Genomic DNA, 12,299 nt, shown 5'->3' with positions numbered 1-12,299 from the left:
TAGGGAGTGGACAATTTCCACCTTCAGTGGTCAGCCCTGCTGCTGGGAAGAATCAGGGGCAACAGACTATTCAGCAGAGCAGATAGGGAAATTTCTCGTCACACAGGGACCTAAACCTCTAGTGCTACCTGGCCCAGTTGCTAGGTAGCACACTTCCAGGGGAGGGGCTATTTCCCCTATGGTGATCATGGTAACACATGGAACCTTGAAAGAGCAGCAGTTATTGTTATTTTCCTCTATGGTTACCACAGAACCTTCAAAGATTAGGAGTTGGGAACAACCACTAATCAACAACCATTAGCAGCAGCAGTAATTAACAAGGGTTGAGGTGTGGACATTTCCCACTCTCATCCCTCCAGAGCTTTCACATTCCCCATTGCCTTAAAAAAAACTTATCATGCATCCTGGCAGCTGCCTTGGAGATTGTTGTGAGGAAGAAAGGTAGTGTAGACAGGTTGTGATACCATCACCTCTCTCTCAAATACACAAACCTGTAAACTATGGCAAATACAATCTCCCCAGATATTTTTCTATTATGATGCATTCATCTTTCCTTGGCTCAGCAGTCTGGGTCACTGGGTGTGGCAGAGAAGGAAGGATGTTGGTCTGACATGATCAATGATCAGCAATTCCTTCTCTGGCCTTCTTGATTCTCTTTCAAGCCCAATAGCCTCTGTCTCCATAGTGGTTCTTTCAATGGACCACTGGCCTCAACTGTTCCCATTGTACCTCTTTTCCTGGCCTGCTGGACTCCTTTACCCTCACTCTGGCCAATGGCCTCTGACATGCTCCCCAAGGAGAAGCTCTTCCTGCTGCACTAGCCTCTTGGCTGTCCATAGCATTGCTTTTCCAGGCCCACTGGCCTGATTCACTGCCTCTGTTTCTGGTCTTTTGTTCTCTTTGCCTGCCATAGGGCAAGGCTCTCTTCCTAGCCCACTGTCCTCAACTGTCTGCAGTGGGATCCTCTTCCTGGCTTGCTGGCCTCCTTGATTATATTCTTAGTGTCTCCCTTCTGGACCCTGGCTTCCTCTATTGCCCACAAACCAGCTCTTTTCTTCCTTCCCCTCTTCTGCCCGCAAGACAGTGTCTTTTGCTGGCCCACTAGCCTTTAGAATCTTCCCCAGAGGCACCCTCTTTCTAACTTCTTTTTCAATCCTGCACTAGTATCTGTGTTTTATGTCAGTCTCGCAGATCTGTCTCAGTCCAGTAAGTTCCATCTAATTCCCCAGCAATATGGAATAAATTTGTGACTGCACTCCTTGGCACATATAACTTACTGTTTTAAACATTTCTTTGTACCATATATGTGATCTGCAAGTTTGAAGTTTAATTATAGGGTCATTCAAGATAAGCTGCAGTTGTAGGGTTTGCAACCAAGCTAATTCTAGACTGTTTATTATCTTTTGGCTTTCCCCATATATATTGAGTACAAACTCTGGGTTTATCTACATTATAGACGTAAGCTCTCGTAACAGCCATTTGGTCTTCTAAACAATATATCTGTCTTTTTCAATTAAGCCTAGGAGTGGAGTAACAAGGAAACTATTGGATAGGATTGAGGTTCTCATAGGGTTGCCAATAACTGGCCAGAAAGGGGGTGGGGATCCATCAGCAACTGCTTGGACTTTGAATTGACTTCAACTTTCCAGAGCATGGAGATAGCTGATTCTGCAGATTATACTGTTGTTAAAGGCTCAGAAAGCTGGTAACCCTAAGGCTTTGGCAGAAACATTATCCAAGGCTTTGTGTTCTTAATAACTTTGTCTGGCAGAAATCAACAGGTAAACACTTCCCAGCAAGGAACCATGAAAGCAGAAAATGTTTTGCTTGCAGTTTCTGCTTCTCCAGCAGCTCTTAAGGGTGCACAGTGCTTCTGCCACTAAAATATATAAAATGGCAATCCTAAAGTGTGGAAAATAGACATGGCTTCAGGGAGAGAATCCGAGGGATATTCTGCAGTGCTGAACAATCACCATTGATAGCATCAGCAATAAAACTTGCCTCTGATAGCTCATGAATGAAACCCTAGCGGGTGGATCTGTCCCTCCTGTACTTGGTGATGATTGTGGTTACAGTGAGAACAGAACATCCTATTGCCCGAGGGTACCCAGACAGACAGCTGGGTGGGAACAACAACCCTGCCTGATAGAGGGACTGAATATTTCATCCTTATTCAGCCACCTTGTGAGCTCATGCTGACAGGTGAGATTTAAACCAGCAACATTTCAGCTTGTAATGTTCTTAGCTCCTATGCTACATGGTTCAATGGGAGCTTTTCCCCCCTATGCAAATTGCAGGCTTGCACACTTCAGATCAAAATCATAGCATGGAGCAAAGGATTAAAGTTCCCCTCACTTGCACTGAAAACTGGCCTGGCCTTCTTTCATTGCCTATTTGTATAAAAACAAAAGCAACAACCTAAACTAAAGGGCACAGCTCTAACGTTATGCTCTAGTTTAGCCCCTACAGTTGCTATGTGAATTTACCTTTTGGTTTCAAGCTTATAAAATTCCTAAACAACTGGCCCAGGGTTATAACTGATTTTTAAGCCTTGTAGCCCAGTCCTATGCACGCTTACCTAGATAGTTTGGTGCCCTTTAATGTTTTGTTAAAATTGGCTGCCAATTGGTTGGCAGAGGCCAAACTAAAATAAGATGCTGGAGATCTGTGTCTGAATCGCTCATCATTTAATGTTTTTTAAAGCAGCTGCTGGGCCTGGGCCACTTCCAGTAGAGACCACAGCACTAAGGAGGCAGGATGTTAACCCATTCAGCTAATGTAAAATACCACCAGGTGATTTTCTGGTATTTTCCTTCACCAGAAAGGCAGCCCTAATTAAGGTTGAGGATGGAAGGGGAGAGAGCACAGGAGGCAGCATCTGTCTCCCATATCCACACCATCCTAGGCATAAATATTATTATCTAAATCCATGGTTCCCAACGTGGGGCACACACCCCACAGTGGGAGAATTTGATTTTTAAGCGGGGCAATTCAAGAATGAGTTATTAACAGTTAATGGCCTTTTAGGCTTCCTCCACGTGAATAGGAGTTCACTTTTTGAATAATAAGAATTATATGTCAGGGGGGGGCTTCCAGGATTTTAGAGATGCTTAGGTGGCACATGGTCAAAAAAAGATTGGGAACCACTGATCTAGATTTTCCTGCCACCCAATTCCTCAAAAATACATTAATATGAGACCAGTTGTCAAAGGTGGATTAAGTGGACTACTCAACAAACAACATATTCAGTTTGGTTGAGCCCCAACATGGTTCATTCCTGCAGGCACTCCTTCTCTCCCAAACTATTGTCTCATCTCTTGAGCCAGGACATTGTAGGTTGGAGCTAGGAGTCCTGGTTGCAGTCCTTGGCTAGTTGGGGTTAAGGTGACCTGCTAGGAATTGAAAAGATACCAATCACTTCTGGAAAGCTGCTTGCCCTGGAGTCTTATGAGCACACATACCACACCATGCAGTTAACAGGAAAGAAATTCTACAGCAGCCGAAACCTCCTCTAGGGTTTCCACAGCCCAGCCCTGCACTATAAACTCCAACAGTCTCTCTCCAGCTGCTTCCAGACACCATGGACTCACATCTGACTGTTTGTTTGCTGGCATCCGTCTGTCTTGGGAGACAATGGTGGAGTGCGCTTTTGGGGGTGTTGGAAAGTTGTGACGCCTGCTGTGGTTGTAGAGACTGATATGGGAGAATGGCATGGGCATAGCCGGGGAGGGGCTGAGGGGCAGCTGCCTCCCCATCAAGTAAATAAATAAAAACACTTAACTGACCAATTGAGTCGCAGATAACTTGGCTCTGCCCCCTCCCAACATAAAGCCTGCCCTAAAAAAAATCCTGGCTATGGCCATGGAGAGTGCCTCTGACTTGCAGACATAAAATGAAACGTGTCTGATTTTTCTGTGTCACATAGACCCCCAATATTGGTCTTACCATGTCCAAATCAGCCTTGCTCCACAGGAGCAGAAGAGATGACTGCCCAGAGAGGTACTGGAGTGGGTGGGACTGCTAGAGGGAATTTAATCACCCCTGCATGGCAAGCTGCATCTGCTAAACTGTGTGTGTGTGTGTGTGTCAAGACGACCTGTTAAACACACATACCTTTTCTTCCTTTGTACCTTGCTGCCCTATGAAGGACTAACTGCAGCTATATTTGCATCCCTGCTTTCTGTTTGCTCAGGGATGCATCCACAAAACATGCTGTAGTTAACTCCTAGCTACTACATCCTGGTGCCTTACCCTGACAAGTGGGAACTTCCCACTACCCTCCCATTCCCTGTCTGGGCAGGCTTTTTACCCTGACCCAAGATGCAGATCAAAAGTCTGAAAAACACAGGACAAGTTGGGTGCACTGCTGCAGAGTCCAGCCCCTGCCAGCACTTCCTGTTCCTTGAAGAGATGTAGAGAAGAAGACTGAATTTGACTAGGTGGGCTTCTTTTTAAGGGCTGGGAAAGGCAGGCACTAGAGTCCCAGCTGTTGTGAAAGGATGACATGTTGGCACCACCCCTGACTTCACTTCTATTATATCCAGGTTAAAAAACAAAACCTTTCCTCATGAGGAGCTGTTGCAACTAAAACAAGGGACAGCATAAAGTGCAGAAATAAAAGAGCAACATATTTATTTGGGACTTTGGCAGCCCTACCTACCTCTCTCCATGTCCAACATGCCTTATGACTCGGTTGTGACCTTCCTTCTTCTGGGCTAAATGTCACTTCATGTCAAGTCTTTTTGCTCTCTTATGCTGCAATGAAACCAATGAACAAAGTGAGAGCAAAGATAGCCCCCCCCCCCGAAATAACGGTCACAGATTGTGTAATGTTAATTAATATATATACCCTGTTTTTCCATAAAATTCTGATATTCTAGAATAAAAGGCAGCCTTTCATGAAGGCAATAATAATAATAATAATAATAATAATAATAATAATAATAATAATAATAAATTTATTATTTATACCCCGCCCATCTAGCCAGGTTCCCCCAGCCACTCTGGGCGGCTTCCAACAAAATATTAAAATACAGAAATCCATCAAACATTAAAAGCTTCCCTAAACAGGGCTGCCTTGAGATGCCTTCTGGTAGTTGTTGTTCTCTTTGACCTCTGGTGGTCAACCACTGTGTTTGTGCATATAATAAATGTACACTGGTTCCCACTGGTTTATGTGTAATGTGAAATGTGGTTGTGTTGGTCACAATTACATTTTAGGGGTGTCACAGCTATTTTAGGCATGTTATCTGTGACAGGTGACGTCATACACACACACACACACACACACACACACACACACCAAATAACTTTTGAAAAACTATTTGATAGTTAAAAATATTATTTGGAGGCCATGCACTCCTCTAGTTTATGAATCTAGCTGTACTCTTTCTTTAAGGAACTCCCTCCCTCGGGTCACTTCTGCATCATTTTTTTTGAACTTTCACTTTAGACACAGGGTTGCCAACTTGGAAAAAAGTAGCTTCTGTTTTTGTGCTTTTAATGGAAACATTAGTAGGTGACAATGGTGTGAAATCATCACCTGATTTCAAGCTGTTTTACAAGGCACAGGAGCTGAACAGTTGTTTTCTGGCCAGTTGACAATCTTAACTAAATATTATGCATTTCCCGTGGAGCATAAAATTGACCAGTTTTATTTAAGGGAGAAACAGCAGCATAACAGGATCTCACTCGTATCTATCACACTTTCATTATTAAAAAGTCACTGGTGGGCAGGGGAATATCATGAAACAGTTAAAAAATAAATACTTTCAGAATGCTTTCAGGGGTGAAATGCAAGGAAAAATCCTGAAGAATGATATTTGGGTCTTGGAATTATAGGCAGAAAAATTAAGATTTGAGAAATGACTTTAGTGCATAAGAAAACAAAAGGCAATGTGGGAATAATAAGAATGCAAGTGAGTGCAGGTTGCATCTGAATATAGTTGTGTTTAAACGAAATCTATGTCAATGAAGTGCGGCACAGTTTTCAGGGTGTCCTGGTTTTTACTTTTTGAAACATGGCAACCCTAAAATAAATGAAAGCTTGAAGCATTTCCAATTTGCTAGGAGGGAGGCCTCCTAGAATGCTATCTGATAGATTGAGGAGAAAAGAGGAACTGATCTGAAGGGAGCAGTCCTGATCTGCGCATATGGTTGCCACCATGTTAGGAACCAATATTCTATGCCCTTTGCAGTTACAGCGTAAAAGAAATTTAACAAGTACAGCTGTCATCATAATTTCATTTCCATGCAAACAAAGAAAGAAATGAAAAAGTCTTGCCTGTTGGGTGCCTACCTGCCAAATAGCAATTAAAAGAACAGTCTCCTTCCATAAAAAACAGATGGCATCCCATTTGTGAAGAAGCAGATTTGTGTTCTCTTAAGCAGTTAAACCATACATGGTTCAAGTGAGAGAGAGAGCTTAAATGTGTTGGTCTGTCGCTTATATATCACCAAAAAAGAGGACACAGATTTGCATAGCTAGGAAAAATATTGCCATAAATAAACTTGTCAAGACAGTTTTAAACCGGTGGGGTTAAACAGATAGCAGTGCTGTTTGAGATTACAGTCCTTACTAGGGAGTAAGCCCCATTGAACCCAGTGGGACTACCTTCTAAGGAGATGCTCTTCGTATGATGCCTAGAGGGGACCTAGCTCTCAATTATCAATTTGTTTCAACAAATGGAGACTGGCTCAAAAGACTTAGGTTCATGGAGCAACCTTTTCAGATGAGTGTTTTTAACACACACATGTGGGCTGTTTATCATTTTGTTCAGACTGTATTGGGGGCTTTGCTATTAGCATATTTGAAGTGACCAACAGCTTTTTTATTTCTTTGTGCTTCTTTTTCCGATAGCATTGTAACTGCTATTTTCTAATACCCACCTGTTGAGCTCTGACTCGCTGCCATTTCTGGGGAAGGAGAAAATGTTTTGTTTGAATGGGGTGGATGAACTTCCTGAGAAGGTTTAATTGTACAGATGGTGATTTTCATCTAACCCATGAGTTTGAAAGGGGGGTGTCTCATTAAAGTGGTACCCATTAACATGTAAATGTTGATACATATGTAAGTAGTGTTTTTGCTGTCTTAACTGCAGAACTGTTACCATGGAGTTTAGGCTGTACTTTGTGGTAATTTTCCTCTTAACAAGTGGATAGGGAGAAGTCTTTCTGCCTAGTAATACTAGAAATCAAAATCAGGGCCATTTTATCTAAGCTGAATGCTGGAAAATTCTGAACAAAGGAAAGTACTTTTTCACACAGCATGTTGTAAAATGATAGATTCCGCTGCCTCAGGATGTAGTAGTGATGGCCAGGAACTTGAATGCCTTTAAGAGAGTATTGGACAAATTCATGGAGGATGGCTATATTTCAGTATGTCTCTGAATCAGCGTTAGAAATTAGTCAGGCACCAGGTGCATTTTGCAACTAGTACAGGTCCAATTGTGAACACGCGGAGATCTCTGGATGCCAGATTGGCAACTGGGGAAAGCAAAATGTCACTTAGAGAAGGATCTGCAATATTTTCCTTGAAGCTTGAATTTGTTTCATTTTGGATTGTTTGGTTTGATGTTTTAATGTGTTGTAAACTGCTTTGAGATTTGTTTTTAAAATATATATAAAGCAGCATAGAAATGAAATGAATAATAATAATAAACCACACTACAAAAAAAATCCCCAAAATGCATGCCTAGACATTCCATTGTTGTGACCACAACCTATATTTAAGGAGCCATTTGGTGATTAGATTATATACCTGATTTTCTAACACTCTCTGAATACTTATTGATGGGAATTATATGGGAAGGTGCTGTTGTGTTCAAGTCTTGCTTGTGGATTTCTATAGACCACTGTGATAACATGATGCTGGGCTAGATAGACCTTTGGCCTGATCCAGCAGGACCTTTGGCCTGGCCTTATGTTCTTGACAACATGTCATTTTAATATGTAGATTAAATAGAAGTGCAGAGTAAAGGTCTATGGATGTCTCCAGTAAGGTTCCAAACTCATTGCAAGGTATAATGTCTGTACTATTAATTCATATAAGGCACCCAACTACCATATGTTGCCTTCCAGATGTTTTGGACTATGATTATGGCCATGCTGGCTGGGACTGGAGGGCAACAGATTGAGGAAGGCTGCAGCGTCCTGAGTCGTCTGCAACTTCTGGGCTTTCCAACCTGTTCTTCCTCTGAAACCCCTTCCTTGCTGGTTTTGAGTTTAATTTATGGTTCCTGCTGGCCACAGAATAGTAGACAGGAAAGGGGATAGGTGAGGGGATTTGTGAAAGAACAGAGAAGGCTGTGTGGTTGCTGTATCTTCTTTTGGTGCAATGAGGCAAAGTTTTAAGCACTGTCTCCAGTCGAGAATGCTGGCAACCCTACTATACAGTGTGGATACCATAGGGCAAATATCTTTTGGACCTGGATTGTGACCAGTGAACCACATCCGGTAGCCAGTAAATATGATTTTATAAGGAGTTCTGCCAGTTGGATCATACATATTAAATCTCCGAAGCACAAACACTCACCAGAAAGAAACTACTTGGCCAGCTTCTGTAACAGCAGCTTGATAGGGAGAAATCTGCAAAGGAGGCTTTTCATGGCATTGAGGGAAAATAGTATAACTTACTAACATCTGCATGTCAAGTTATCTTAAAAGCACAGTTACTGGGGCTGGTAGAAAAATTAGAAACCCTAGGGACAGGGTGGGAGTCCTCATGGCCCAACTGTACTTTCCTGAAAGGAAACAAAATGTTGTGGAGAGTTGTCTATTATTTGTGTCCAAGGTGTTCAGGTTGTTCCTTTTTTTCTTACCAGGCAGAGGAAACTTTCCCCATTATTTGATGCTGGAAAAAGCATCACTTTGTTGAATTTCTGTTTGTTACCTAGTGGTTCAAAAGCATTAAAGCCCTGCCAGGTAAAGATTGGCAATCTTCTTTTGAAGTTCTGTTGAAGCTGAGTAATTCACATGGTTGTGATTGCTAAAATATTCATGTGTGTTCAAAATTGCTTATTGGTGCAATTGAAACTGATAGTTATCTTGTAATATGTGTTTGAAAAAAAGGGGCTTTGGGGAAAAGCAAACCTTTTGTAAATGCAAATTTGCCGACGTGAAGATGTCATAATATATACAAAAATTTGGTTGATTTCTAAAGTATGATTTTTGCTGCAGGGTACCTATTGTTTTGAGTTGAATTAGGATTGAAACTAAAATAAAATATCCAAGATGGAAATTAGGGTCAATGAACCATTGTTACCCACTTTTGGTTGGTAAAAAGTTAAAATGTTGATGCAGCTAAACAAATACAGTACTTGCTTATTCATTTAAATAGCTGGGATTCAAGGAGGGCATCTGGAAAGTGCACAATTCATGGGCAGCAGAAGTAAGGTCCCTTCATTCAACAGATTTATGGTAAAATTCTATGTCATGTATACTCAGATGTAAGACACATTAAATTCAATGGTCCTTGGTCCTTGCCCTACGTTAGTGTGCATAGGATTGGAGATTTGGATAGTCAAGTTCAAAATGTGATTCCTAAAACTCATTTGGAGTGCTTACTGGAATCACTCTCCCTCGTTTTTTTTACCATAGCAGTAGCAGCACTTTTCTTACGTTGTTGTTGTTTAGTCTTGTCCGACTCTTCATGACCCTATGGACCAGATTGCCCTCTTTGGTTATCTTTTCTCATCCCCGGTGATAAGCAAATTTATTGCTGCACCCTGGCTATTCCCAAAATAGCTGGCTCACAGGTCATTTTTATTCAAAACTGAAGCTGGCTGTGTTGGCTCTCCCTTCCCGGATGCAAATCTCCTCTCCAGTTTCTGCTTGAGGTAGCAAGGACTGATGTGAAAGATAAAGTTACTGGGGACTAAGCAGAGCACTCCCTAGCCCACCCTGCAATTCTCTCTCTCTCTCTCTCTCTCTCTCTCTCTCTCTCTCTCTCTCTCTCTCTCTCTCTCTCTCTTAACTTCCAAACTTTCAGGTAAATATGGAGGAGATGCATCCATGCTCCTGTATCCAGGGTTTCCAGAGGAACTGTTGCTGGAGATTTCCCAAATGGAAGGCAGAAGTTTTCTTTGAGCAGCCCACAACTGCATCCCTTAATATTAATCTGATTCTGTATCCATACATAAGGACTGGTGACTGCTCTTTGAACCTCACACAAGCACCCTCTTTCAGTAGTCCTTTTTTTTTTGCAGGGAATCTGTTTTGGTGAAAGGAGGAAAACTCATATGTGTTCACCTTCATTCCACTCTGTTTCCTCCCCCCCCCCATTACTGTATCGAAAGAAATTCTTTTTTGTACTACAAGGCTAAAGAACACAGTATCTGGGTGATGATAATTATTTCTATGTATATGACAAGCAGCTAAAATAGCCAGCCAAAAAGATCCAACCCAAAGCACTCATAATCGAGGACAGGATTATGTGGATGAGCTAGCATTGGGAATGATGGGCGCAGTGGAAATACCCTTAAAAGCCATATTAAAATCCTAGTTCTGCCACAGAATTCCTTTGGGAATTGGAGGGCAAATTGTTTAGTTTCTGCTTCGGTTTCTTTCTGCAAAATGAGCCTAATGGGACTTGCAATTAGTGGGCGGTCAAAGGCATTAAAAGAATGTAACGAGAGTGGCAAAATTCAGTTGGTCAATAAAGTAGTTAAAGGACAAAATGGGCAGCAATTTTACAGGTGTCCTTTGTAAATTGCATTGTCTTTTTAAACATATGATTTCTCCAAGTGCTGGCAGCCTTCAATAAAACCTTTCCCCAAGCATAGCAGCTATGTAATGCAAGACAAAGATGGCTGACAACTCACTTCAAAATATCCCATTACAGCCATGCTCAGAAAAAGGCTTGCGGTGGCCAAGCCAACCCTTTTATAAAGTTGCCTGGGCTGTCTATGGCTGTTTTCCTGGACAGGCTGTATTGCCAAGTGTAGCTCACTTGTTGCAGAGGCTGGGTGTTGAAGCAATAGGAGGGCACAGGTGTACAAGGCTCTAAGGATGCGCATGATGCCCCGTGAGCACACAGTGTATGTAGGTATGTCTGCTACATGCATGTCACCCATTTCCACTGCGCAGGCATGCCATGTGTTTGTAGATAGGCTGGACCTGCCTAACGCGAGCCGAACGAACAAAACATTCACGTCAGGTCTTGTGCGTGGGGCTCGACGCGAGGCAAGCACAGCAATCACCCAGGGACAGGTTACTGGAGATGTGTGAAGAAGCCCATTCCTGCCATGTCATTCTGCCACAAAATATGCCCCAGCCGCCACATGGGATTCCAGTCAGAGCATCACCTGGAAGGGAACTCCGAGGTATCTGTGGAAGAAAAAGAGCTTATAGGGAAATAAAAGGAAAAGGGAGGATGGAAGGGAATGGTAAAATAAAATAAAAATGGACGCAGGAGTAAAAATACTTAACAATAAACAAATTAAAGAAAAGGAGAGGCGGAGGTCATGCCTGGCAGGCAAGCAGAACTAAACCCTCGTATTTAGTACGGGATAGTACTGGGACCCAGGTGGCGCTGTGGTTAAACCACTGAGCCTAGGGCTTGCTGATCAGAAAGTCGGCAGTTCGAATCCCTGTGACGGGGTGAGCTCCCGTTGCTTGGTCCCAGCTCCTGCCAACCTAGCAGTTCGAAAGCACGTCAAAATGCAAGTAGATAAATAGGAACCGCTACAGCGGGAAGGTAAACGGCGTATCCATGTGCTGCTCTGGTTTTCCAGAAGCGGCTTTGTCATGCTGGCCACATGACCTGGAAGCTATACGCCGGCTCCCTCGGCCAATAATGCGAGATGAGCGCGCAACCCCAGAGTCGGTCACGACTGGACCTAATGGTCAGGGGTCCCTTTACCTTTACTTAGGTTTTCTTTGCCTTTAATATCCAACCGTTTTACAACAGTACAATGTAGGACCGAATGCTGTCTGGAGAAGGGAAATTCCAGATTCCGTTTCCCCTGACTCTTGAATCACACTGGATAGCCACGTTGCTTTAAGCAATTAAAAATAATGACAGAGGGGAGAATTTTGCTAAGCTTAACTTCTCTTTCCACCCTGATGGGAGAAGCTGCATCTGCTTAAATTCTCTCTTGTTGGCAAAACTATCAAAGGCACAGAAGTGCAGTGCTGAATCAGGCAAGTCCCAGCAAGGTTCCCTTTTCTCTCCTCCCTTCCCCAAGTACCAGGGATAGTCCTGGGGCACAGCAGAAGCCCCTGTGCATTTGGGGTGTTGAGCCCCCCATAACAAACCCCCATTGTGGCAGCTTCCAGCCTCCAGCCTCCTCTTCCCAGCG

The 12,299-nt window shown here is 42.9% G+C and overlaps 1 protein-coding gene across 3 annotated transcripts in view; it reads right to left on the bottom strand.

The window, feature by feature from the left end:
• Positions 1–12,299, bottom strand: part of CRYBA2 (crystallin beta A2) — a 29,610-nt gene that overhangs the window by 16,878 nt on the left and 433 nt on the right. The window contains exons 2-3 of one of the 3 annotated variants that reach the window (XM_035127231.3): positions 11,304–11,325; positions 4,661–4,755 (exon numbers count right to left, since the gene is read on the bottom strand). The gene's annotated coding sequence lies outside the window, so the exon portion shown is untranslated. Of the gene's footprint in view, positions 1–4,660; positions 12,289–12,299 lie in introns of those variants that run through there. The other 2 variants (XM_060278151.2, XM_060278148.2) reach the window with 2 other exon arrangements.

Source organism: Zootoca vivipara, chromosome 1, assembly GCF_965207765.1.
Source record: "Zootoca vivipara chromosome 1, rZooViv2.hap1.1, whole genome shotgun sequence".
NCBI classification, from domain to species: Eukaryota; Metazoa; Chordata; class Lepidosauria; order Squamata; family Lacertidae; genus Zootoca; species Zootoca vivipara.
Note: the sequence above shows the minus strand (reverse complement) of the source record. Positions and strands in the feature narration are given on the sequence as shown.